We start from the raw sequence: 19237 nt of genomic DNA on the forward strand, positions 1-19237 counted from the left end.
CCAGCTTAAATGCAATGCTTGAAAGATGACCCAGGTGGGACTCGAACCCACAATCCTCAGCTCCGAAGGCTGATGCCTTATCCATTAGGCCACTGGGCCTCGTTCACTGGTGAACCCAGATGCATTGACACACAGTCATAAACAAACTAAAAGCGATATCATGACATTGCCAGTTCTATGCTAATTCTTATGTCTACAATGAAGATATCGTCCTTGATTTTCTGTCTTGCACTGCCAGCTTAAATGCAACTCTTGAAAGATGAACCAGGTGGGATTCGAACCCAGAGTCATTGACAGACTGTCAGAAACAAACTAAACTGAAAGCAATATCATAAAATTTCCCGTTCTATGCTAATTCTTGGGGCTATAGTGTCATATTGAAGTTGCCCACTGAAATGAAAGCCCTGAAAGACGACCCAGGTGGGACTTGAACCCACAATTCCCAGCTCCTGAGGCTGATGCCTTATCCATTAGGCCAACAGGCCACATCTGTTAGTGAACCCAGAGGCATTACAGAAAGTCTTATCCGAAGCTGATCTGAGTGAGATTTCAGAAAATTGCCTGTTCTATGATAATTCTCATGACTTGAACCCACAATCTTCAGCTCTGAAGGTTGATGCTTTATCCGTTTGGTCACTGGGTATTTTCCAACAAGCCCACACAGAGGCATTTACAGACCGTCTTATCCAAGCTGGTTATCGTCCTAGAATTTCTTCCTTGCACTGCCAACATAAACACCAACCTTGAAAGATGAACCCACATTCCTCAGCTCTGAAGGCCGATGCATTAGGCCACTGGGCCTTGTTCACTGTTGAACCCAGAGGCATTGACAGACAGTCAGAAACAAACTAAACTGAAAGAGTTTTCATGAAATTGCTAGTTCTCATGTTCCGTTGGCAGTTCTATGCTAACTCTCATGTTCCTTTGTCACAGCTATTGTGTCTCCTTGCACTTATCATCCTGGTACCTGTTGCGCAGCCAACTTAAATCTAACCTCTCATTGACGACTCAGGTGGTAATTTAATTCACAACCCCCAGCTCCGAAGGTTGATGCCTTATTTATTAGACAACTGGACCTTTTCTCTGATTAAGCCTGAGGTATTCATTAACATTCTGATGCAAGCTAAATTGAAAGTTATTTCAAAAAATGCCAGTTCTGTGCTAATTCTTGTGTCTATAGTAAAAGTTCACCATTGAATTACTTTCTTGCAATGCCAGCTGAAATGCAACTCTTGAATGATGACCCAAGTGGGACTCGAACCCACAATCCTCAGCTCCGAAGGCTGATGCCTTCTCCATTAGTCCACTGGGCCTGGTTCAGTGGTAAATCAAGAGGCATTGACAGACAGGCATAAACAAACTAAAAGCAATATCATGAAATTGCCAGTTCTATTCTAATTCTTGTGTCTACAGTGAAGTTATCGTCCTTGAATTTCTTTCTTGCACTGCTAACTTAAATGCAATGCTTGAAAGATGACCCAGGTGGGACTCGAACCCACAATCCTCAGCTCCGAAGGCTGATGCCTTATCCATTAGGCCACTGGGCCTCGTTCACTGGAAAACCCAGATGCATTGACACACAGTCATAAACAAACTAAAAGCGATATCATGACATTGCCAGTTCTATGCTAATTCTTATGTCTACAATGAAGATATCGTCCTTGAATTTCTGTCTTGCACTGCCAGCTTAAATGCAACTCTTGAAAGATGACCCAGGTGGGATTCGAACCCAGAGTCATTGACAGACTGTCAGAAACAAACTAAACTAAAAGCAATATCATAAAATTTCCCGTTCTATGCTAATTCTTGGGGATATAGTGTCATATTGAAGTTATCATCCTGAAATTTCTTGCATAGCCCACTTAAATGAAAGCCCTCAAAGATGACCCAGGTGGGACTTGAACCCATGTTCCGTTGGCAGTTCTATGCTAACTCTCATGTTCCTTTGTCACAGCTATTGTGTCTCCTTGCACTTATCATCCTGGTACCTGTTGCGCAGCCAACTTAAATCTAACCTCTCATTGACGACTCAGGTGGTAATTTAATTCACAACCCCCAGCGCCGAAGGTTGATGCCTTATTTATTAGACAACTGGACCTTTTCTCTGATTAAGCCTGAGGTATTCATTAACATTCTGATGCAAGCTAAATTGAAAGTTATTTCAAAAAATGCCAGTTCTGTGCTAATTCTTGTGTCTATAGTAAAAGTTCCCCATTGAATTACTTTCTTGCAATGCCAGCTGAAATGCAACTCTTGAATGATGACCCAAGTGGGACTCGAACCCACAATCCTCAGCTCCGAAGGCTGATGCCTTCTCCATTAGTCCACTGGGCCTGGTTCACTGGTAAATCAAGAGGCATTGACAGACTGTCAGAAACAAACTAAACTGAAAGCAATATCATAAAATTTCCCATTCTATGCTAATTCTTGGGGCTATAGTGTCATATTGAAGTTATCATCCTGAAATTTCTTGCATAGCCCACTTAAATGAAAGCCCTCAAAGATGACCCAGGTTGGACTTGAACCCACAATTCCCAGCTCCGGAGGCTGATGCCTAATCCATTAGGCCACTGGGCCTCATTCACTGATGAATCAAGAGGCATTGACACACAGTCATAAACAAACTAAAAGCAATATCATGAAATTGCCAGTTCTATTCTAATTATTGTGTCTACAGTGAAGTTATCGTCTTTGAATTTCTTTCTTGCACTGCCAGCTTAAATGCAATGCTTGAAAGATGACCCAGGTGGGACTCGAACCCACAATCCTCAGCTCCGAAGGCTGATGCCTTATCCATTAGGCCACTGGGCCCTGTTCACTGGTGAACCCAGAGGCAGTGACACACAGTCATAAACAAACTAAAAGCGATATCATGACATTGGGATTCGAACCCAGAGTCATTGACAGACAGTCAGAAACAAACTAAACTGAAAGCAATATCATGAAATTGCCAGTTCTATGCTAATTCTTGGGGCTATAGTGTCATATTGAAGTTATCATCCTGAAATTTCTTGCATAGCCCACTGAAATGAAAGCCCTGAAAGACGACCCAGGTGGGACTTGAACCCACAATTCCCAGCTCCTGAGGCTGATGCCTTATCCATTAGGCCAACAGGCCACATCTGTTAGTGAACCCAGAGGCATTACAGAAAGTCTTATCCGAAGCTGATCTGAGTGAGATTTCAGAAAATTGCCTGTTCTATGATAATTCTCATGACTTGAACCCACAATCTTCAGCTCTGAAGGTTGATGCTTTATCCGTTTGGTCACTGGGTATTTTCCAACAAGCCCACACAGAGGCATTTACAGACCGTCTTATCCAAGCTGGTTATCGTCCTAGAATTTCTTCCTTGCACTGCCAACATAAACACCAACCTTGAAAGATGAACCCACATTCCTCAGCTCTGAAGGCCGATGCATTAGGCCACTGGGCCTTGTTCACTGGTGAACCCAGAGGCATTGACAGACAGTCAGAAACAAACTAAACTGAAAGAGTTTTCATGAAATTGCTAGTTCTCATGTTCCGTTGGCAGTTCTATGCTAACTCTCATGTTCCTTTGTCACAGCTATTGTGTCTCCTTGCACTTATCATCCTGGTACCTGTTGCGCAGCCAACTTAAATCTAACCTCTCATTGACGACTCAGGTGGTAATTTAATTCACAACCCCCAGCTCCGAAGGTTGATGCCTTATTTATTAGACAACTGGACCTTTTCTCTGATTAAGCCTGAGGTATTCATTAACATTCTGATGCAAGCTAAATTGAAAGTTATTTCAAAAATGCCAGTTCTGTGCTAATTCTTGTGTCTATAGTAAAAGTTCACCATTGAATTTCTTTTTTGCAATGCCAGCTGAAATGAAACTCTTGAATGATGACCCAAGTGGGACTCGAACCCACAATCCTCAACTCCGAAGGCTGTTGCCTTCTCCATTAGGTCACTGGGCCTGGTTCACTGGTAAATCAAGAGGCATTGACAGACAGTCATAAACAAACTAAAAGCAATATCATGAAATTGCGAGTTCTATTCTAATTCTTGTGTCTACAGTGAAGTTATCGTCCTTGAATTTCTTTCTTGCACTGCCAGCTTAAATACAAAGCTTGAAAGATGACCCAGGTGGGACTCGAACCCACAATCCTCAGCTCCGAAGGCTGATGCCTTATCCATTAGGCCACTGGGCCCTGTTCAATGGTGAACCCAGATGCATTGACACACAGTCATAAACAAACTAAAAGCGATATCATGACATTGCCAGTTCTATGCTAATTCTTATGTCTACAATGAAGATATCGTCCTTGAATTTCTGTCTTGCACTGCCAGCTTAAATGCAACTCTTGAAAGATGAACCAGGTGGGATTCGAAACCAGAGTCATTGACAGACTGTCAGAAACAAACTAAACTGAAAGCAATATCATAAAATTTCCCGTTCTATGCTAATTCTTGGGGCTATAGTGTCATATTGAAGTTGCCCACTGAAATGAAAGCCCTGAAAGACGACCCAGGTGGGACTTGAACCCACAATTCCCAGCTCCTGAGGCTGATGCCTTATCCATTAGGCCAACAGGCCACATCTGTTAGTGAACCCAGAGGCATTACAGAAAGTCTTATCCGAAGCTGATCTGAGTGAGATTTCAGAAAATTGCCTGTTCTATGATAATTCTCATGACTTGAACCCACAATCTTCAGCTCTGAAGGTTGATGCTTTATCCGTTTGGTCACTGGGTATTTTCCAACAAGCCCACACAGAGGCATTTACAGACCGTCTTATCCAAGCTGGTTATCGTCCTAGAATTTCTTCCTTGCACTGCCAACATAAACACCAACCTTGAAAGATGAACCCACATTCCTCAGCTCTGAAGGCCGATGCATTAGGCCACTGGGCCTTGTTCACTGTTGAACCCAGAGGCATTGACAGACAGTCAGAAACAAACTAAACTGAAAGAGTTTTCATGAAATTGCTAGTTCTCATGTTCCGTTGGCAGTTCTATGCTAACTCTCATGTTCCTTTGTCACAGCTATTGTGTCTCCTTGCACTTATCATCCTGGTACCTGTTGCGCAGCCAACTTAAATCTAACCTCTCATTGACGACTCAGGTGGTAATTTAATTCACAACCCCCAGCTCCGAAGGTTGATGCCTTATTTATTAGACAACTGGACCTTTTCTCTGATTAAGCCTGAGGTATTCATTAACATTCTGATGCAAGCTAAATTGAAAGTTATTTCAAAAAATGCCCGTTCTGTGCTAATTCTTGTGTCTATAGTAAAAGTTCACCATTGAATTACTTTCTTGCAATGCCAGCTGAAATGCAACTCTTGAATGATGACCCAAGTGGGACTCGAACCCACAATCCTCAGCTCCGAAGGCTGATGCCTTCTCCATTAGTCCACTGGGCCTGGTTCAGTGGTAAATCAAGAGGCATTGACAGACAGGCATAAACAAACTAAAAGCAATATCATGAAATTGCCAGTTCTATTCTAATTCTTGTGTCTACAGTGAAGTTATCGTCCTTGAATTTCTTTCTTGCACTGCCAACTTAAATGCAATGCTTGAAAGATGACCTCAGCTCCGAAGGCTGATGCCTTATCCATTAGGCCACTGGGCCTCGTTCACTGGAGAACCCAGATGCATTGACACACAGTCATAAACAAACTAAAAGCGATATCATGACATTGCCAGTTCTATGCTAATTCTTATGTCTACAATGAAGATATCGTCCTTGAATTTATGTCTTGCACTGCCAGCTTAAATGCAACTCTTGAAAGATGACCCAGGTGGGATTCGAACCCAGAGTCATTGACAGACTGTCAGAAACAAACTAAACTGAAAGCAATATCATAAAATTTCCCGTTCTATGCTAATTCTTGGGGATATAGTGTCATATTGAAGTTATCATCCTGAAATTTCTTGCATAGCCCACTTAAATGAAAGCCCTCAAAGATGACCCAGGTGGGACTTGAACCCATGTTCCGTTGGCAGTTCTATGCTAACTCTCATGTTCCTTTGTCACAGCTATTGTGTCTCCTTGCACTTATCATCCTGGTACCTGTTGCGCAGCCAACTTAAATCTAACCTCTCATTGACGACTCAGGTGGTAATTTAATTCACAACCCCCAGCGCCGAAGGTTGATGCCTTATTTATTAGACAACTGGACCTTTTCTCTGATTAAGCCTGAGGTATTCATTAACATTCTGATTTAAGCTAAATTGAAAGTTATTTCAAAAAATGCCAGTTCTGTGCTAATTCTTGTGTCTATAGTAAAAGTTCACCATTGAATTACTTTCTTGCAATGCCAGCTGAAATGCAACTCTTGAATGATGACCCAAGTGGGACTCGAACCCACAATCCTCAGCTCCGAAGGCTGATGCCTTCTCCATTAGTCCACTGGGCCTGGTTCACTGGTAAATCAAGAGGCATTGACAGACAGTCATAAACAAACTAAAAGCAATATCATGAAATTGCCAGTTCTATTCTAAATCTTGTGTCTACAGTGAAGTTATCGTCCTTGAATTTCTTTCTTGCACTGCCAGCTTAAATGCAATGCTTGAAAGATGACCCAGGTGGGACTCGAACCCACAATCCTCAGCTCCGAAGGCTGATGCCTTATCCATTAGGCCACTGGGCCTCGTTCACTGGTGAACCCAGATGCATTGACACACAGTCATAAACAAACTAAAAGCGATATCATGACATTGCCAGTTCTATGCTAATTCTTATGTCTACAATGAAGATATCGTCCTTGAATTTCTGTCTTGCACTGCCAGCTTAAATGCAACTCTTGAAAGTTGACCCAGGTGGGAGTCGAACCCAGAGTCATTGACAGACAGTCAGAAACAAACTAAACTGAAAGCAATATCATGAAATTGCCAGTTCTATGCTAATTCTTGGGGCTATAGTGTCATATTGAAGTTATCATCCTGAAATTTCTTGCATAGCCCACTGAAATGAAAGCCCTGAAAGACGACCCAGGTGGGACTTGAACCCACAATTCCCAGCTCCTGAGGCTGATGCCTTATCCATTAGGCCAACAGGCCACATCTGTTAGTGAACCCAGAGGCATTACAGAAAGTCTTATCCGAAGCTGATCTGAGTGAGATTTCAGAAAATTGCCTGTTCTATGATAATTCTCATGACTTGAACCCACAATCTTCAGCTCTGAAGGTTGATGCTTTATCCGTTTGGTCACTGGGTATTTTCCAACAAGCCCATACAGAGGCATTTACAGACCGTCTTATCCAAGCTGGTTATCGTCCTAGAATTTCTTCCTTGCACTGCCAACATAAACACCAACCTTGAAAGATGAACCCACAATCCTCAGCTCTGAAGACCGATGCATTAGGCCACTGGGCCTTGTTCACTGGTGAACCCAGAGGCATTGACAGACAGTCAGAAACAAACTAAACTGAAAGAGTTTTCATGAAATTGCTAGTTCTCATGTTCCGTTGGCAGTTCTATGCTAACTCTCATGTTCCTTTGTCACAGCTATTGTGTCTCCTTGCACTTATCATCCTGGTACCTGTTGCGCAGCCAACTTAAATCTAACCTCTCATTGACGACTCAGGTGGTAATTTAATTCACAACCCCCAGCTCCGAAGGTTGATGCCTTATTTATTAGACAACTGGACCTTTTCTCTGATTAAGCCTGAGGTATTCATTAACATTCTGATGCAAGCTAAATTGAAAGTTATTTCAAAAAATGCCTGTTCTGTGCTAATTCTTGTGTCTATAGTAAAAGTTCACCATTGAATTATTTTCTTGCAATGCCAGCTGCAATGCAACTCTTGAATGATGACCCAAGTGGGACTCGAACCCACAATCCTCAGCTCCGAAGGCTGATGCCTTATCCATTAGGCCACTGGGCCTGGTTCACTGGTAAATCAAGAGGCATTGACAGACAGTCATAAACAAACTAAAAGCAATATCATGAAATTGCCAGTTCTATTCTAATTCTTGTGTCTACAGTGAAGTTATCGTCCTTGAATTTCTTTCTTGCACTGCCAACTTAAATGCAATGCTTGAAAGATGACCCAGGTGGGACTCGAACCCACAATCCTCAGCTCCGAAGGCTGATGCCTTATCCATTAGGCCACTGGGCCTCGTTCACTGGAGAACCCAGATGCATTGACACACAGTCATAAACAAACTAAAAGCGATATCATGACATTGCCAGTTCTATGCTAATTCTTATGTCTACAATGAAGATATCGTCCTTGAATTTATGTCTTGCACTGCCAGCTTAAATGCAACTCTTGAAAGATGACCCAGGTGGGATTCGAACCCAGAGTCATTGACAGACTGTCAGAAACAAACTAAACTGAAAGCAATATCATAAAATTTCCCGTTCTATGCTAATTCTTGGGGATATAGTGTCATATTGAAGTTATCATCCTGAAATTTCTTGCATAGCCCACTTAAATGAAAGCCCTCAAAGATGACCCAGGTGGGACTTGAACCCATGTTCCGTTGGCAGTTCTATGCTAACTCTCATGTTCCTTTGTCACAGCTATTGTGTCTCCTTGCACTTATCATCCTGGTACCTGTTGCGCAGCCAACTTAAATCTAACCTCTCATTGACGACTCAGGTGGTAATTTAATTCACAACCCCCAGCGCCGAAGGTTGATGCCTTATTTATTAGACAACTGGACCTTTTCTCTGATTAAGCCTGAGGTATTCATTAACATTCTGATTTAAGCTAAATTGAAAGTTATTTCAAAAAATGCCAGTTCTGTGCTAATTCTTGTGTCTATAGTAAAAGTTCACCATTGAATTACTTTCTTGCAATGCCAGCTGAAATGCAACTCTTGAATGATGACCCAAGTGGGACTCGAACCCACAATCCTCAGCTCCGAAGGCTGATGCCTTCTCCATTAGTCCACTGGGCCTGGTTCACTGGTAAATCAAGAGGCATTGACAGACAGTCATAAACAAACTAAAAGCAATATCATGAAATTGCCAGTTCTATTCTAAATCTTGTGTCTACAGTGAAGTTATCGTCCTTGAATTTCTTTCTTGCACTGCCAGCTTAAATGCAATGCTTGAAAGATGACCCAGGTGGGACTCGAACCCACAATCCTCAGCTCCGAAGGCTGATGCCTTATCCATTAGGCCACTGGGCCTCGTTCACTGGTGAACCCAGATGCATTGACACACAGTCATAAACAAACTAAAAGCGATATCATGACATTGCCAGTTCTATGCTAATTCTTATGTCTACAATGAAGACATCGTCCTTGAATTTCTGTCTTGCACTGCCAGCTTAAATGCAACTCTTGAAAGTTGACCCAGGTGGGATTCGAACCCAGAGTCATTGACAGACAGTCAGAAACAAACTAAACTGAAAGCAATATCATGAAATTGCCAGTTCTATGCTAATTCTTGGGGCTATAGTGTCATATTGAAGTTATCATCCTGAAATTTCTTGCATAGCCCACTGAAATGAAAGCCCTGAAAGACGACCCAGGTGGGACTTGAACCCACAATTCCCAGCTCCTGAGGCTGATGCCTTATCCATTAGGCCAACAGGCCACATCTGTTAGTGAACCCAGAGGCATTACAGAAAGTCTTATCCGAAGCTGATCTGAGTGAGATTTCAGAAAATTGCCTGTTCTATGATAATTCTCATGACTTGAACCCACAATCTTCAGCTCTGAAGGTTGATGCTTTATCCGTTTGGTCACTGGGTATTTTCCAACAAGCCCATACAGAGGCATTTACAGACCGTCTTATCCAAGCTGGTTATCGTCCTAGAATTTCTTCCTTGCACTGCCAACATAAACACCAACCTTGAAAGATGAACCCACAATCCTCAGCTCTGAAGACCGATGCATTAGGCCACTGGGCCTTGTTCACTGGTGAACCCAGAGGCATTGACAGACAGTCAGAAACAAACTAAACTGAAAGAGTTTTCATGAAATTGCTAGTTCTCATGTTCCGTTGGCAGTTCTATGCTAACTCTCATGTTCCTTTGTCACAGCTATTGTGTCTCCTTGCACTTATCATCCTGGTACCTGTTGCGCAGCCAACTTAAATCTAACCTCTCATTGACGACTCAGGTGGTAATTTAATTCACAACCCCCAGCTCCGAAGGTTGATGCCTTATTTATTAGACAACTGGACCTTTTCTCTGATTAAGCCTGAGGTATTCATTAACATTCTGATGCAAGCTAAATTGAAAGTTATTTCAAAAATGCCAGTTCTGTGCTAATTCTTGTGTCTATAGTAAAAGTTCACCATTGAATTTCTTTTTTGCAATGCCAGCTGAAATGAAACTCTTGAATGATGACCCAAGTGGGACTCGAACCCACAATCCTCAACTCCGAAGGCTGTTGCCTTCTCCATTAGGTCACTGGGCCTGGTTCACTGGTAAATCAAGAGGCATTGACAGACAGTCATAAACAAACTAAAAGCAATATCATGAAATTGCGAGTTCTATTCTAATTCTTGTGTCTACAGTGAAGTTATTGTCCTTGAATTTCTTTCTTTCACTGCCAGCTTAAATACAAAGCTTGAAAGATGACCCAGGTGGGACTCGAACCCACAATCCTCAGCTCCGAAGGCTGATGCCTTATCCATTAGGCCACTGGGCCCTGTTCAATGGTGAACCCAGATGCATTGACACACAGTCACAAACAAACTAAAAGCGATATCATGACATTGCCAGTTCTATTCTAATTCTTGTGTCTACAGTGAAGTTATCGTCCTTGAATTTCTTTCTTGCACTGCCAACTTAAATGCAATGCTTGAAAGATGACCCAGGTGGGACTCGAACCCACAATCCTCAGCTCCGAAGGCTGATGCCTTATCCATTAGGCCACTGGGCCTCGTTCACTGGAGAACCCAGATGCATTGACACACAGTCATAAACAAACTAAAAGCGATATCATGACATTGCCAGTTCTATGCTAATTCTTATGTCTACAATGAAGATATCGTCCTTGAATTTATGTCTTGCACTGCCAGCTTATATGCAACTCTTGAAAGATGACCCAGGTGGGATTCGAACCCAGAGTCATTGACAGACTGTCAGAAACAAACTAAACTGAAAGCAATATCATAAAATTTCCCGTTCTATGCTAATTCTTGGGGATATAGAGTCATATTGAAGTTATCATCCTGAAATTTCTTGCATAGCCCACTTAAATGAAAGCCCTCAAAGATGACCCAGGTGGGACTTGAACCCATGTTCCGTTGGCAGTTCTATGCTAACTCTCATGTTCCTTTGTCACAGCTATTGTGTCTCCTTGCACTTATCATCCTGGTACCTGTTGCGCAGCCAACTTAAATCTAACCTCTCATTGACGACTCAGGTGGTAATTTAATTCACAACCCCCAGCGCCGAAGGTTGATGCCTTATTTATTAGACAACTGGACCTTTTCTCTGATTAAGCCTGAGGTATTCATTAACATTCTGATGCAAGCTAAATTGAAAGTTATTTCAAAAAATGCCAGTTCTGTGCTAATTCTTGTGTCTATAGTAAAAGTTCACCATTGAATTACTTTCTTGCAATGCCAGCTGAAATGCAACTCTTGAATGATGACCCAAGTGGGACTCGAACCCACAATCCTCAGCTCCGAAGGCTGATGCCTTCTCCATTAGTCCACTGGGCCTGGTTCACTGGTAAATCAAGAGGCATTGACAGACAGTCATAAACAAACTAAAAGCAATATCATGAAATTGCCAGTTCTATTCTAATACTTGTGTCTACAGTGAAGTTATCGTCCTTGAATTTCTTTCTTGCACTGCCAGCTTAAATGCAATGCTTGAAAGATGACCCAGGTGGGACTCGAACCCACAATCCTCAGCTCCGAAGGCTGATGCCTTATCCATTAGGCCACTGGGCCTCTTTCACTGGTGAACCCAGATGCATTGACACACAGTCATAAACAAACTAAAAGCGATATCATGACATTGCCAGTTCTATGCTAATTCTTATGTCTACAATGAAGATATCGTCCTTGAATTTCTGTCTTGCACTGCCAGCTTAAATGCAACTCTTGAAAGTTGACCCAGGTGGGATTCGAACCCAGAGTCATTGACAGACAGTCAGAAACAAACTAAACTGAAAGCAATATCATGAAATTGCCAGTTCTATGCTAATTCTTGGGGCTATAGTGTCATATTGAAGTTATCATCCTGAAATTTCTTGCATAGCCCACTGAAATGAAAGCCCTGAAAGACGACCCAGGTGGGACTTGAACCCACAATTCCCAGCTCCTGAGGCTGATGCCTTATCCATTAGGCCAACAGGCCACATCTGTTAGTGAACCCAGAGGCATTACAGAAAGTCTTATCCGAAGCTGATCTGAGTGAGATTTCAGAAAATTGCCTGTTCTATGATAATTCTCATGACTTGAACCCACAATCTTCAGCTCTGAAGGTTGATGCTTTATCCGTTTGGTCACTGGGTATTTTCCAACAAGCCCATACAGAGGCATTTACAGACCGTCTTATCCAAGCTGGTTATCGTCCTAGAATTTCTTCCTTGCACTGCCAACATAAACACCAACCTTGAAAGATGAACCCACAATCCTCAGCTCTGAAGACCGATGCATTAGGCCACTGGGCCTTGTTCACTGGTGAACCCAGAGGCATTGACAGACAGTCAGAAACAAACTAAACTGAAAGAGTTTTCATGAAATTGCTAGTTCTCATGTTCCGTTGGCAGTTCTATGCTAACTCTCATGTTCCTTTGTCACAGCTATTGTGTCTCCTTGCACTTATCATCCTGGTACCTGTTGCGCAGCCAACTTAAATCTAACCTCTCATTGACGACTCAGGTGGTAATTTAATTCACAACCCCCAGCTCCGAAGGTTGATGCCTTATTTATTAGACAACTGGACCTTTTCTCTGATTAAGCCTGAGGTATTCATTAACATTCTGATGCAAGCTAAATTGAAAGTTATTTCAAAAAATGCCTGTTCTGTGCTAATTCTTGTGTCTATAGTAAAAGTTCACCATTGAATTATTTTCTTGCAATGCCAGCTGCAATGCAACTCTTGAATGATGACCCAAGTGGGACTCGAACCCACAATCCTCAGCTCCGAAGGCTGATGCCTTATCCATTAGGCCACTGGGCCTGGTTCACTGGTAAATCAAGAGGCATTGACAGACAGTCATAAACAAACTAAAAGCAATATCATGAAATTGCCAGTTCTATTCTAATTCTTGTGTCTACAGTGAAGTTATCGTCCTTGAATTTCTTTCTTGCACTGCCAACTTAAATGCAATGCTTGAAAGATGACCCAGGTGGGACTCGAACCCACAATCCTCAGCTCCGAAGGCTGATGCCTTATCCATTAGGCCACTGGGCCTCGTTCACTGGAGAACCCAGATGCATTGACACACAGTCATAAACAAACTAAAAGCGATATCATGACATTGCCAGTTCTATGCTAATTCTTATGTCTACAATGAAGATATCGTCCTTGAATTTATGTCTTGCACTGCCAGCTTAAATGCAACTCTTGAAAGATGACCCAGGTGGGATTCGAACCCAGAGTCATTGACAGACTGTCAGAAACAAACTAAACTGAAAGCAATATCATAAAATTTCCCGTTCTATGCTAATTCTTGGGGATATAGTGTCATATTGAAGTTATCATCCTGAAATTTCTTGCATAGCCCACTTAAATGAAAGCCCTCAAAGATGACCCAGGTGGGACTTGAACCCATGTTCCGTTGGCAGTTCTATGCTAACTCTCATGTTCCTTTGTCACAGCTATTGTGTCTCCTTGCACTTATCATCCTGGTACCTGTTGCGCAGCCAACTTAAATCTAACCTCTCATTGACGACTCAGGTGGTAATTTAATTCACAACCCCCAGCGCCGAAGGTTGATGCCTTATTTATTAGACAACTGGACCTTTTCTCTGATTAAGCCTGAGGTATTCATTAACATTCTGATTTAAGCTAAATTGAAAGTTATTTCAAAAAATGCCAGTTCTGTGCTAATTCTTGTGTCTATAGTAAAAGTTCACCATTGAATTACTTTCTTGCAATGCCAGCTGAAATGCAACTCTTGAATGATGACCCAAGTGGGACTCGAACCCACAATCCTCAGCTCCGAAGGCTGATGCCTTCTCCATTAGTCCACTGGGCCTGGTTCACTGGTAAATCAAGAGGCATTGACAGACAGTCATAAACAAACTAAAAGCAATATCATGAAATTGCCAGTTCTATTCTAAATCTTGTGTCTACAGTGAAGTTATCGTCCTTGAATTTCTTTCTTGCACTGCCAGCTTAAATGCAATGCTTGAAAGATGACCCAGGTGGGACTCGAACCCACAATCCTCAGCTCCGAAGGCTGATGCCTTATCCATTAGGCCACTGGGCCTCGTTCACTGGTGAACCCAGATGCATTGACACACAGTCATAAACAAACTAAAAGCGATATCATGACATTGCCAGTTCTATGCTAATTCTTATGTCTACAATGAAGATATCGTCCTTGAATTTCTGTCTTGCACTGCCAGCTTAAATGCAACTCTTGAAAGTTGACCCAGGTGGGATTCGAACCCAGAGTCATTGACAGACAGTCAGAAACAAACTAAACTGAAAGCAATATCATGAAATTGCCAGTTCTATGCTAATTCTTGGGGCTATAGTGTCATATTGAAGTTATCATCCTGAAATTTCTTGCATAGCCCACTGAAATGAAAGCCCTGAAAGACGACCCAGGTGGGACTTGAACCCACAATTCCCAGCTCCTGAGGCTGATGCCTTATCCATTAGGCCAACAGGCCACATCTGTTAGTGAACCCAGAGGCATTACAGAAAGTCTTATCCGAAGCTGATCTGAGTGAGATTTCAGAAAATTGCCTGTTCTATGATAATTCTCATGACTTGAACCCACAATCTTCAGCTCTGAAGGTTGATGCTTTATCCGTTTGGTCACTGGGTATTTTCCAACAAGCCCATACAGAGGCATTTACAGACCGTCTTATCCAAGCTGGTTATCGTCCTAGAATTTCTTCCTTGCACTGCCAACATAAACACCAACCTTGAAAGATGAACCCACAATCCTCAGCTCTGAAGACCGATGCATTAGGCCACTGGGCCTTGTTCACTGGTGAACCCAGAGGCATTGACAGACAGTCAGAAACAAACTAAACTGAAAGAGTTTTCATGAAATTGCTAGTTCTCATGTTCCGTTGGCAGTTCTATGCTAACTCTCATGTTCCTTTGTCACAGCTATTGTGTCTCCTTGCACTTATCATCCTGGTACCTGTTGCGCAGCCAACTTAAATCTAACCTCTCATTGACGACTCAGGTGGTAATTTAATTCACAACCCCCAGCTCCGAAGGTTGATGCCTTATTTATTAGACAACTGGACCTTTTCTCTGATTAAGCCTGAGGTATTCATTAACATTCTGATGCAAGCTAAATTGAAAGTTATTTCAAAAATGCCAGTTCTGTGCTAATTCTTGTGTCTATAGTAAAAGTTCACCATTGAATTTCTTTTTTGCAATGCCAGCTGAAATGAAACTCTTGAATGATGACCCAAGTGGGACTCGAACCCACAATCCTCAACTCCGAAGGCTGTTGCCTTCTCCATTAGGTCACTGGGCCTGGTTCACTGGTAAATCAAGAGGCATTGACAGACAGTCATAAACAAACTAAAAGCAATATCATGAAATTGCGAGTTCTATTCTAATTCTTGTGTCTACAGTGAAGTTATTGTCCTTGAATTTCTTTCTTTCACTGCCAGCTTAAATACAAAGCTTGAAAGATGACCCAGGTGGGACTCGAACCCACAATCCTCAGCTCCGAAGGCTGATGCCTTATCCATTAGGCCACTGGGCCCTGTTCAATGGTGAACCCAGATGCATTGACACACAGTCACAAACAAACTAAAAGCGATATCATGACATTGCCAGTTCTATTCTAATTCTTGTGTCTACAGTGAAGTTATCGTCCTTGAATTTCTTTCTTGCACTGCCAACTTAAATGCAATGCTTGAAAGATGACCCAGGTGGGACTCGAACCCACAATCCTCAGCTCCGAAGGCTGATGCCTTATCCATTAGGCCACTGGGCCTCGTTCACTGGAGAACCCAGATGCATTGACACACAGTCATAAACAAACTAAAAGCGATATCATGACATTGCCAGTTCTATGCTAATTCTTATGTCTACAATGAAGATATCGTCCTTGAATTTATGTCTTGCACTGCCAGCTTATATGCAACTCTTGAAAGATGACCCAGGTGGGATTCGAACCCAGAGTCATTGACAGACTGTCAGAAACAAACTAAACTGAAAGCAATATCATAAAATTTCCCGTTCTATGCTAATTCTTGGGGATATAGAGTCATATTGAAGTTATCATCCTGAAATTTCTTGCATAGCCCACTTAAATGAAAGCCCTCAAAGATGACCCAGGTGGGACTTGAACCCATGTTCCGTTGGCAGTTCTATGCTAACTCTCATGTTCCTTTGTCACAGCTATTGTGTCTCCTTGCACTTATCATCCTGGTACCTGTTGCGCAGCCAACTTAAATCTAACCTCTCATTGACGACTCAGGTGGTAATTTAATTCACAACCCCCAGCGCCGAAGGTTGATGCCTTATTTATTAGACAACTGGACCTTTTCTCTGATTAAGCCTGAGGTATTCATTAACATTCTGATGCAAGCTAAATTGAAAGTTATTTCAAAAAATGCCAGTTCTGTGCTAATTCTTGTGTCTATAGTAAAAGTTCACCATTGAATTACTTTCTTGCAATGCCAGCTGAAATGCAACTCTTGAATGATGACCCAAGTGGGACTCGAACCCACAATCCTCAGCTCCGAAGGCTGATGCCTTCTCCATTAGTCCACTGGGCCTGGTTCACTGGTAAATCAAGAGGCATTGACAGACAGTCATAAACAAACTAAAAGCAATATCATGAAATTGCCAGTTCTATTCTAATACTTGTGTCTACAGTGAAGTTATCGTCCTTGAATTTCTTTCTTGCACTGCCAGCTTAAATGCAATGCTTGAAAGATGACCCAGGTGGGACTCGAACCCACAATCCTCAGCTCCGAAGGCTGATGCCTTATCCATTAGGCCACTGGGCCTCTTTCACTGGTGAACCCAGATGCATTGACACACAGTCATAAACAAACTAAAAGCGATATCATGACATTGCCAGTTCTATGCTAATTCTTATGTCTACAATGAAGATATCGTCCTTGAATTTCTGTCTTGCACTGCAAGCTTAAATGCAACTCTTGAAAGTTGACCCAGGTGGGATTCGAACCCAGAGTCATTGACAGACAGTCAGAAACAAACTAAACTGAAAGCAATATCATGAAATTGCCAGTTCTATGCTAATTCTTGGGGCTATAGTGTCATATTGAAGTTATCATCCTGAAATTTCTTGCATAGCCCACTGAAATGAAAGCCCTGAAAGACGACCCAGGTGGGACTTGAACCCACAATTCCCAGCTCCTGAGGCTGATGCCTTATCCATTAGGCCAACAGGCCACATCTGTTAGTGAACCCAGAGGCATTACAGAAAGTCTTATCCGAAGCTGATCTGAGTGAGATTTCAGAAAATTGCCTGTTCTATGATAATTCTCATGACTTGAACCCACAATCTTCAGCTCTGAAGGTTGATGCTTTATCCGTTTGGTCACTGGGTATTTTCCAACAAGCCCATACAGAGGCATTTACAGACCGTCTTATCCAAGCTGGTTATCGTCCTAGAATTTCTTCCTTGCACTGCCAACATAAACACCAACCTTGAAAGATGAACCCACAATCCTCAGCTCTGAAGACCGATGCATTAGGCCACTGGGCCTTGTTCACTGGTGAACCCAGAGGCATTGACAGACAGTCAGAAACAAACTAAACTGAAAGAGTTTTCATGAAATTGCTAGTTCTCATGTTCCGTTGGCAGTTCTATGCTAACTCTCATGTTCCTTTGTCACAGCTATTGTGTCTCCTTGCACTTATCATCCTGGTACCTGTTGCGCAGCCAACTTAAATCTAACCTCTCATTGACGACTCAGGTGGTAATTTAATTCACAACCCCCAGCTCCGAAGGTTGATGCCTTATTTATTAGACAACTGGACCTTTTCTCTGATTAAGCCTGAGGTATTCATTAACATTCTGATGCAAGCTAAATTGAAAGTTATTTCAAAAAATGCCTGTTCTGTGCTAATTCTTGTGTCTATAGTAAAAGTTCACCATTGAATTATTTTCTTGCAATGCCAGCTGCAATGCAACTCTTGAATGATGACCCAAGTGGGACTCGAACCCACAATCCTCAGCTCCGAAGGCTGATGCCTTATCCATTAGGCCACTGGGCCTGGTTCACTGGTAAATCAAGAGGCATTGACAGACAGTCATAAACAAACTAAAAGCAATATCATGAAATTGCCAGTTCTATTCTAATTCTTGTGTCTACAGTGAAGTTATCGTCCTTGAATTTCTTTCTTGCACTGCCAACTTAAATGCAATGCTTGAAAGATGACCCAGGTGGGACTCGAACCCACAATCCTCAGCTCCGAAGGCTGATGCCTTATCCATTAGGCCACTGGGCCTCGTTCACTGGAGAACCCAGATGCATTGACACACAGTCATAAACAAACTAAAAGCGATATCATGACATTGCCAGTTCTATGCTAATTCTTATGTCTACAATGAAGATATCGTCCTTGAATTTATGTCTTGCACTGCCAGCTTAAATGCAACTCTTGAAAGATGACCCAGGTGGGATTCGAACCCAGAGTCATTGACAGACTGTCAGAAACAAACTAAACTGAAAGCAATATCATAAAATTTCCCGTTCTATGCTAATTCTTGGGGATATAGTGTCATATTGAAGTTATCATCCTGAAATTTCTTGCATAGCCCACTTAAATGAAAGCCCTCAAAGATGACCCAGGTGGGACTTGAACCCATGTTCCGTTGGCAGTTCTATGCTAACTCTCATGTTCCTTTGTCACAGCTATTGTGTCTCCTTGCACTTATCATCCTGGTACCTGTTGCGCAGCCAACTTAAATCTAACCTCTCATTGACGACTCAGGTGGTAATTTAATTCACAACCCCCAGCGCCGAAGGTTGATGCCTTATTTATTAGACAACTGGACCTTTTCTCTGATTAAGCCTGAGGTATTCATTAACATTCTGATTTAAGCTAAATTGAAAGTTATTTCAAAAAATGCCAGTTCTGTGCTAATTCTTGTGTCTATAGTAAAAGTTCACCATTGAATTACTTTCTTGCAATGCCAGCTGAAATGCAACTCTTG

The 19237-nt window shown here is 42.2% G+C and overlaps 19 non-coding genes across 19 annotated transcripts; all 19 read right to left on the reverse strand.

Moving 5' to 3' along the window:
- Window positions 1-26: 26 nt before the first annotated feature.
- trnar-ucg (transfer RNA arginine (anticodon UCG)) lies at window positions 27-99 on the reverse strand. Its single transcript has one exon. It is a non-coding gene; the product is annotated as a tRNA-Arg (tRNA).
- Window positions 100-1474: 1375 nt separating this feature from the next.
- trnar-ucg (transfer RNA arginine (anticodon UCG)) lies at window positions 1475-1547 on the reverse strand. Its single transcript has one exon. It is a non-coding gene; the product is annotated as a tRNA-Arg (tRNA).
- A 1191-nt stretch (window positions 1548-2738) lies between these two features.
- On the reverse strand, window positions 2739-2811 carry trnar-ucg (transfer RNA arginine (anticodon UCG)). Its single transcript has one exon. It is a non-coding gene; the product is annotated as a tRNA-Arg (tRNA).
- Window positions 2812-4106: 1295 nt separating this feature from the next.
- Window positions 4107-4179, reverse strand: trnar-ucg (transfer RNA arginine (anticodon UCG)). Its single transcript has one exon. It is a non-coding gene; the product is annotated as a tRNA-Arg (tRNA).
- A 2371-nt stretch (window positions 4180-6550) lies between these two features.
- trnar-ucg (transfer RNA arginine (anticodon UCG)) lies at window positions 6551-6623 on the reverse strand. The gene has a single exon. It is a non-coding gene; the product is annotated as a tRNA-Arg (tRNA).
- Window positions 6624-7787: 1164 nt separating this feature from the next.
- Window positions 7788-7860, reverse strand: trnar-ucg (transfer RNA arginine (anticodon UCG)). The gene has a single exon. It is a non-coding gene; the product is annotated as a tRNA-Arg (tRNA).
- A 161-nt stretch (window positions 7861-8021) lies between these two features.
- On the reverse strand, window positions 8022-8094 carry trnar-ucg (transfer RNA arginine (anticodon UCG)). Its single transcript has one exon. It is a non-coding gene; the product is annotated as a tRNA-Arg (tRNA).
- Window positions 8095-9042: 948 nt separating this feature from the next.
- Window positions 9043-9115, reverse strand: trnar-ucg (transfer RNA arginine (anticodon UCG)). The gene has a single exon. It is a non-coding gene; the product is annotated as a tRNA-Arg (tRNA).
- A 1397-nt stretch (window positions 9116-10512) lies between these two features.
- trnar-ucg (transfer RNA arginine (anticodon UCG)) lies at window positions 10513-10585 on the reverse strand. Its single transcript has one exon. It is a non-coding gene; the product is annotated as a tRNA-Arg (tRNA).
- A 161-nt stretch (window positions 10586-10746) lies between these two features.
- trnar-ucg (transfer RNA arginine (anticodon UCG)) lies at window positions 10747-10819 on the reverse strand. The gene has a single exon. It is a non-coding gene; the product is annotated as a tRNA-Arg (tRNA).
- Window positions 10820-11767: 948 nt separating this feature from the next.
- On the reverse strand, window positions 11768-11840 carry trnar-ucg (transfer RNA arginine (anticodon UCG)). The gene has a single exon. It is a non-coding gene; the product is annotated as a tRNA-Arg (tRNA).
- Window positions 11841-13004: 1164 nt separating this feature from the next.
- Window positions 13005-13077, reverse strand: trnar-ucg (transfer RNA arginine (anticodon UCG)). Its single transcript has one exon. It is a non-coding gene; the product is annotated as a tRNA-Arg (tRNA).
- A 161-nt stretch (window positions 13078-13238) lies between these two features.
- On the reverse strand, window positions 13239-13311 carry trnar-ucg (transfer RNA arginine (anticodon UCG)). The gene has a single exon. It is a non-coding gene; the product is annotated as a tRNA-Arg (tRNA).
- A 948-nt stretch (window positions 13312-14259) lies between these two features.
- trnar-ucg (transfer RNA arginine (anticodon UCG)) lies at window positions 14260-14332 on the reverse strand. Its single transcript has one exon. It is a non-coding gene; the product is annotated as a tRNA-Arg (tRNA).
- A 1397-nt stretch (window positions 14333-15729) lies between these two features.
- On the reverse strand, window positions 15730-15802 carry trnar-ucg (transfer RNA arginine (anticodon UCG)). Its single transcript has one exon. It is a non-coding gene; the product is annotated as a tRNA-Arg (tRNA).
- A 161-nt stretch (window positions 15803-15963) lies between these two features.
- Window positions 15964-16036, reverse strand: trnar-ucg (transfer RNA arginine (anticodon UCG)). Its single transcript has one exon. It is a non-coding gene; the product is annotated as a tRNA-Arg (tRNA).
- Window positions 16037-16984: 948 nt separating this feature from the next.
- Window positions 16985-17057, reverse strand: trnar-ucg (transfer RNA arginine (anticodon UCG)). The gene has a single exon. It is a non-coding gene; the product is annotated as a tRNA-Arg (tRNA).
- A 1164-nt stretch (window positions 17058-18221) lies between these two features.
- On the reverse strand, window positions 18222-18294 carry trnar-ucg (transfer RNA arginine (anticodon UCG)). The gene has a single exon. It is a non-coding gene; the product is annotated as a tRNA-Arg (tRNA).
- A 161-nt stretch (window positions 18295-18455) lies between these two features.
- Window positions 18456-18528, reverse strand: trnar-ucg (transfer RNA arginine (anticodon UCG)). The gene has a single exon. It is a non-coding gene; the product is annotated as a tRNA-Arg (tRNA).
- Between the last annotated feature and the right edge of the window lie 709 nt (window positions 18529-19237).

The sequence above is a fragment of the Carassius gibelio genome, chromosome B1 (assembly GCF_023724105.1).
Source record: "Carassius gibelio isolate Cgi1373 ecotype wild population from Czech Republic chromosome B1, carGib1.2-hapl.c, whole genome shotgun sequence".
Classification (NCBI taxonomy): Eukaryota; Metazoa; Chordata; class Actinopteri; order Cypriniformes; family Cyprinidae; genus Carassius; species Carassius gibelio.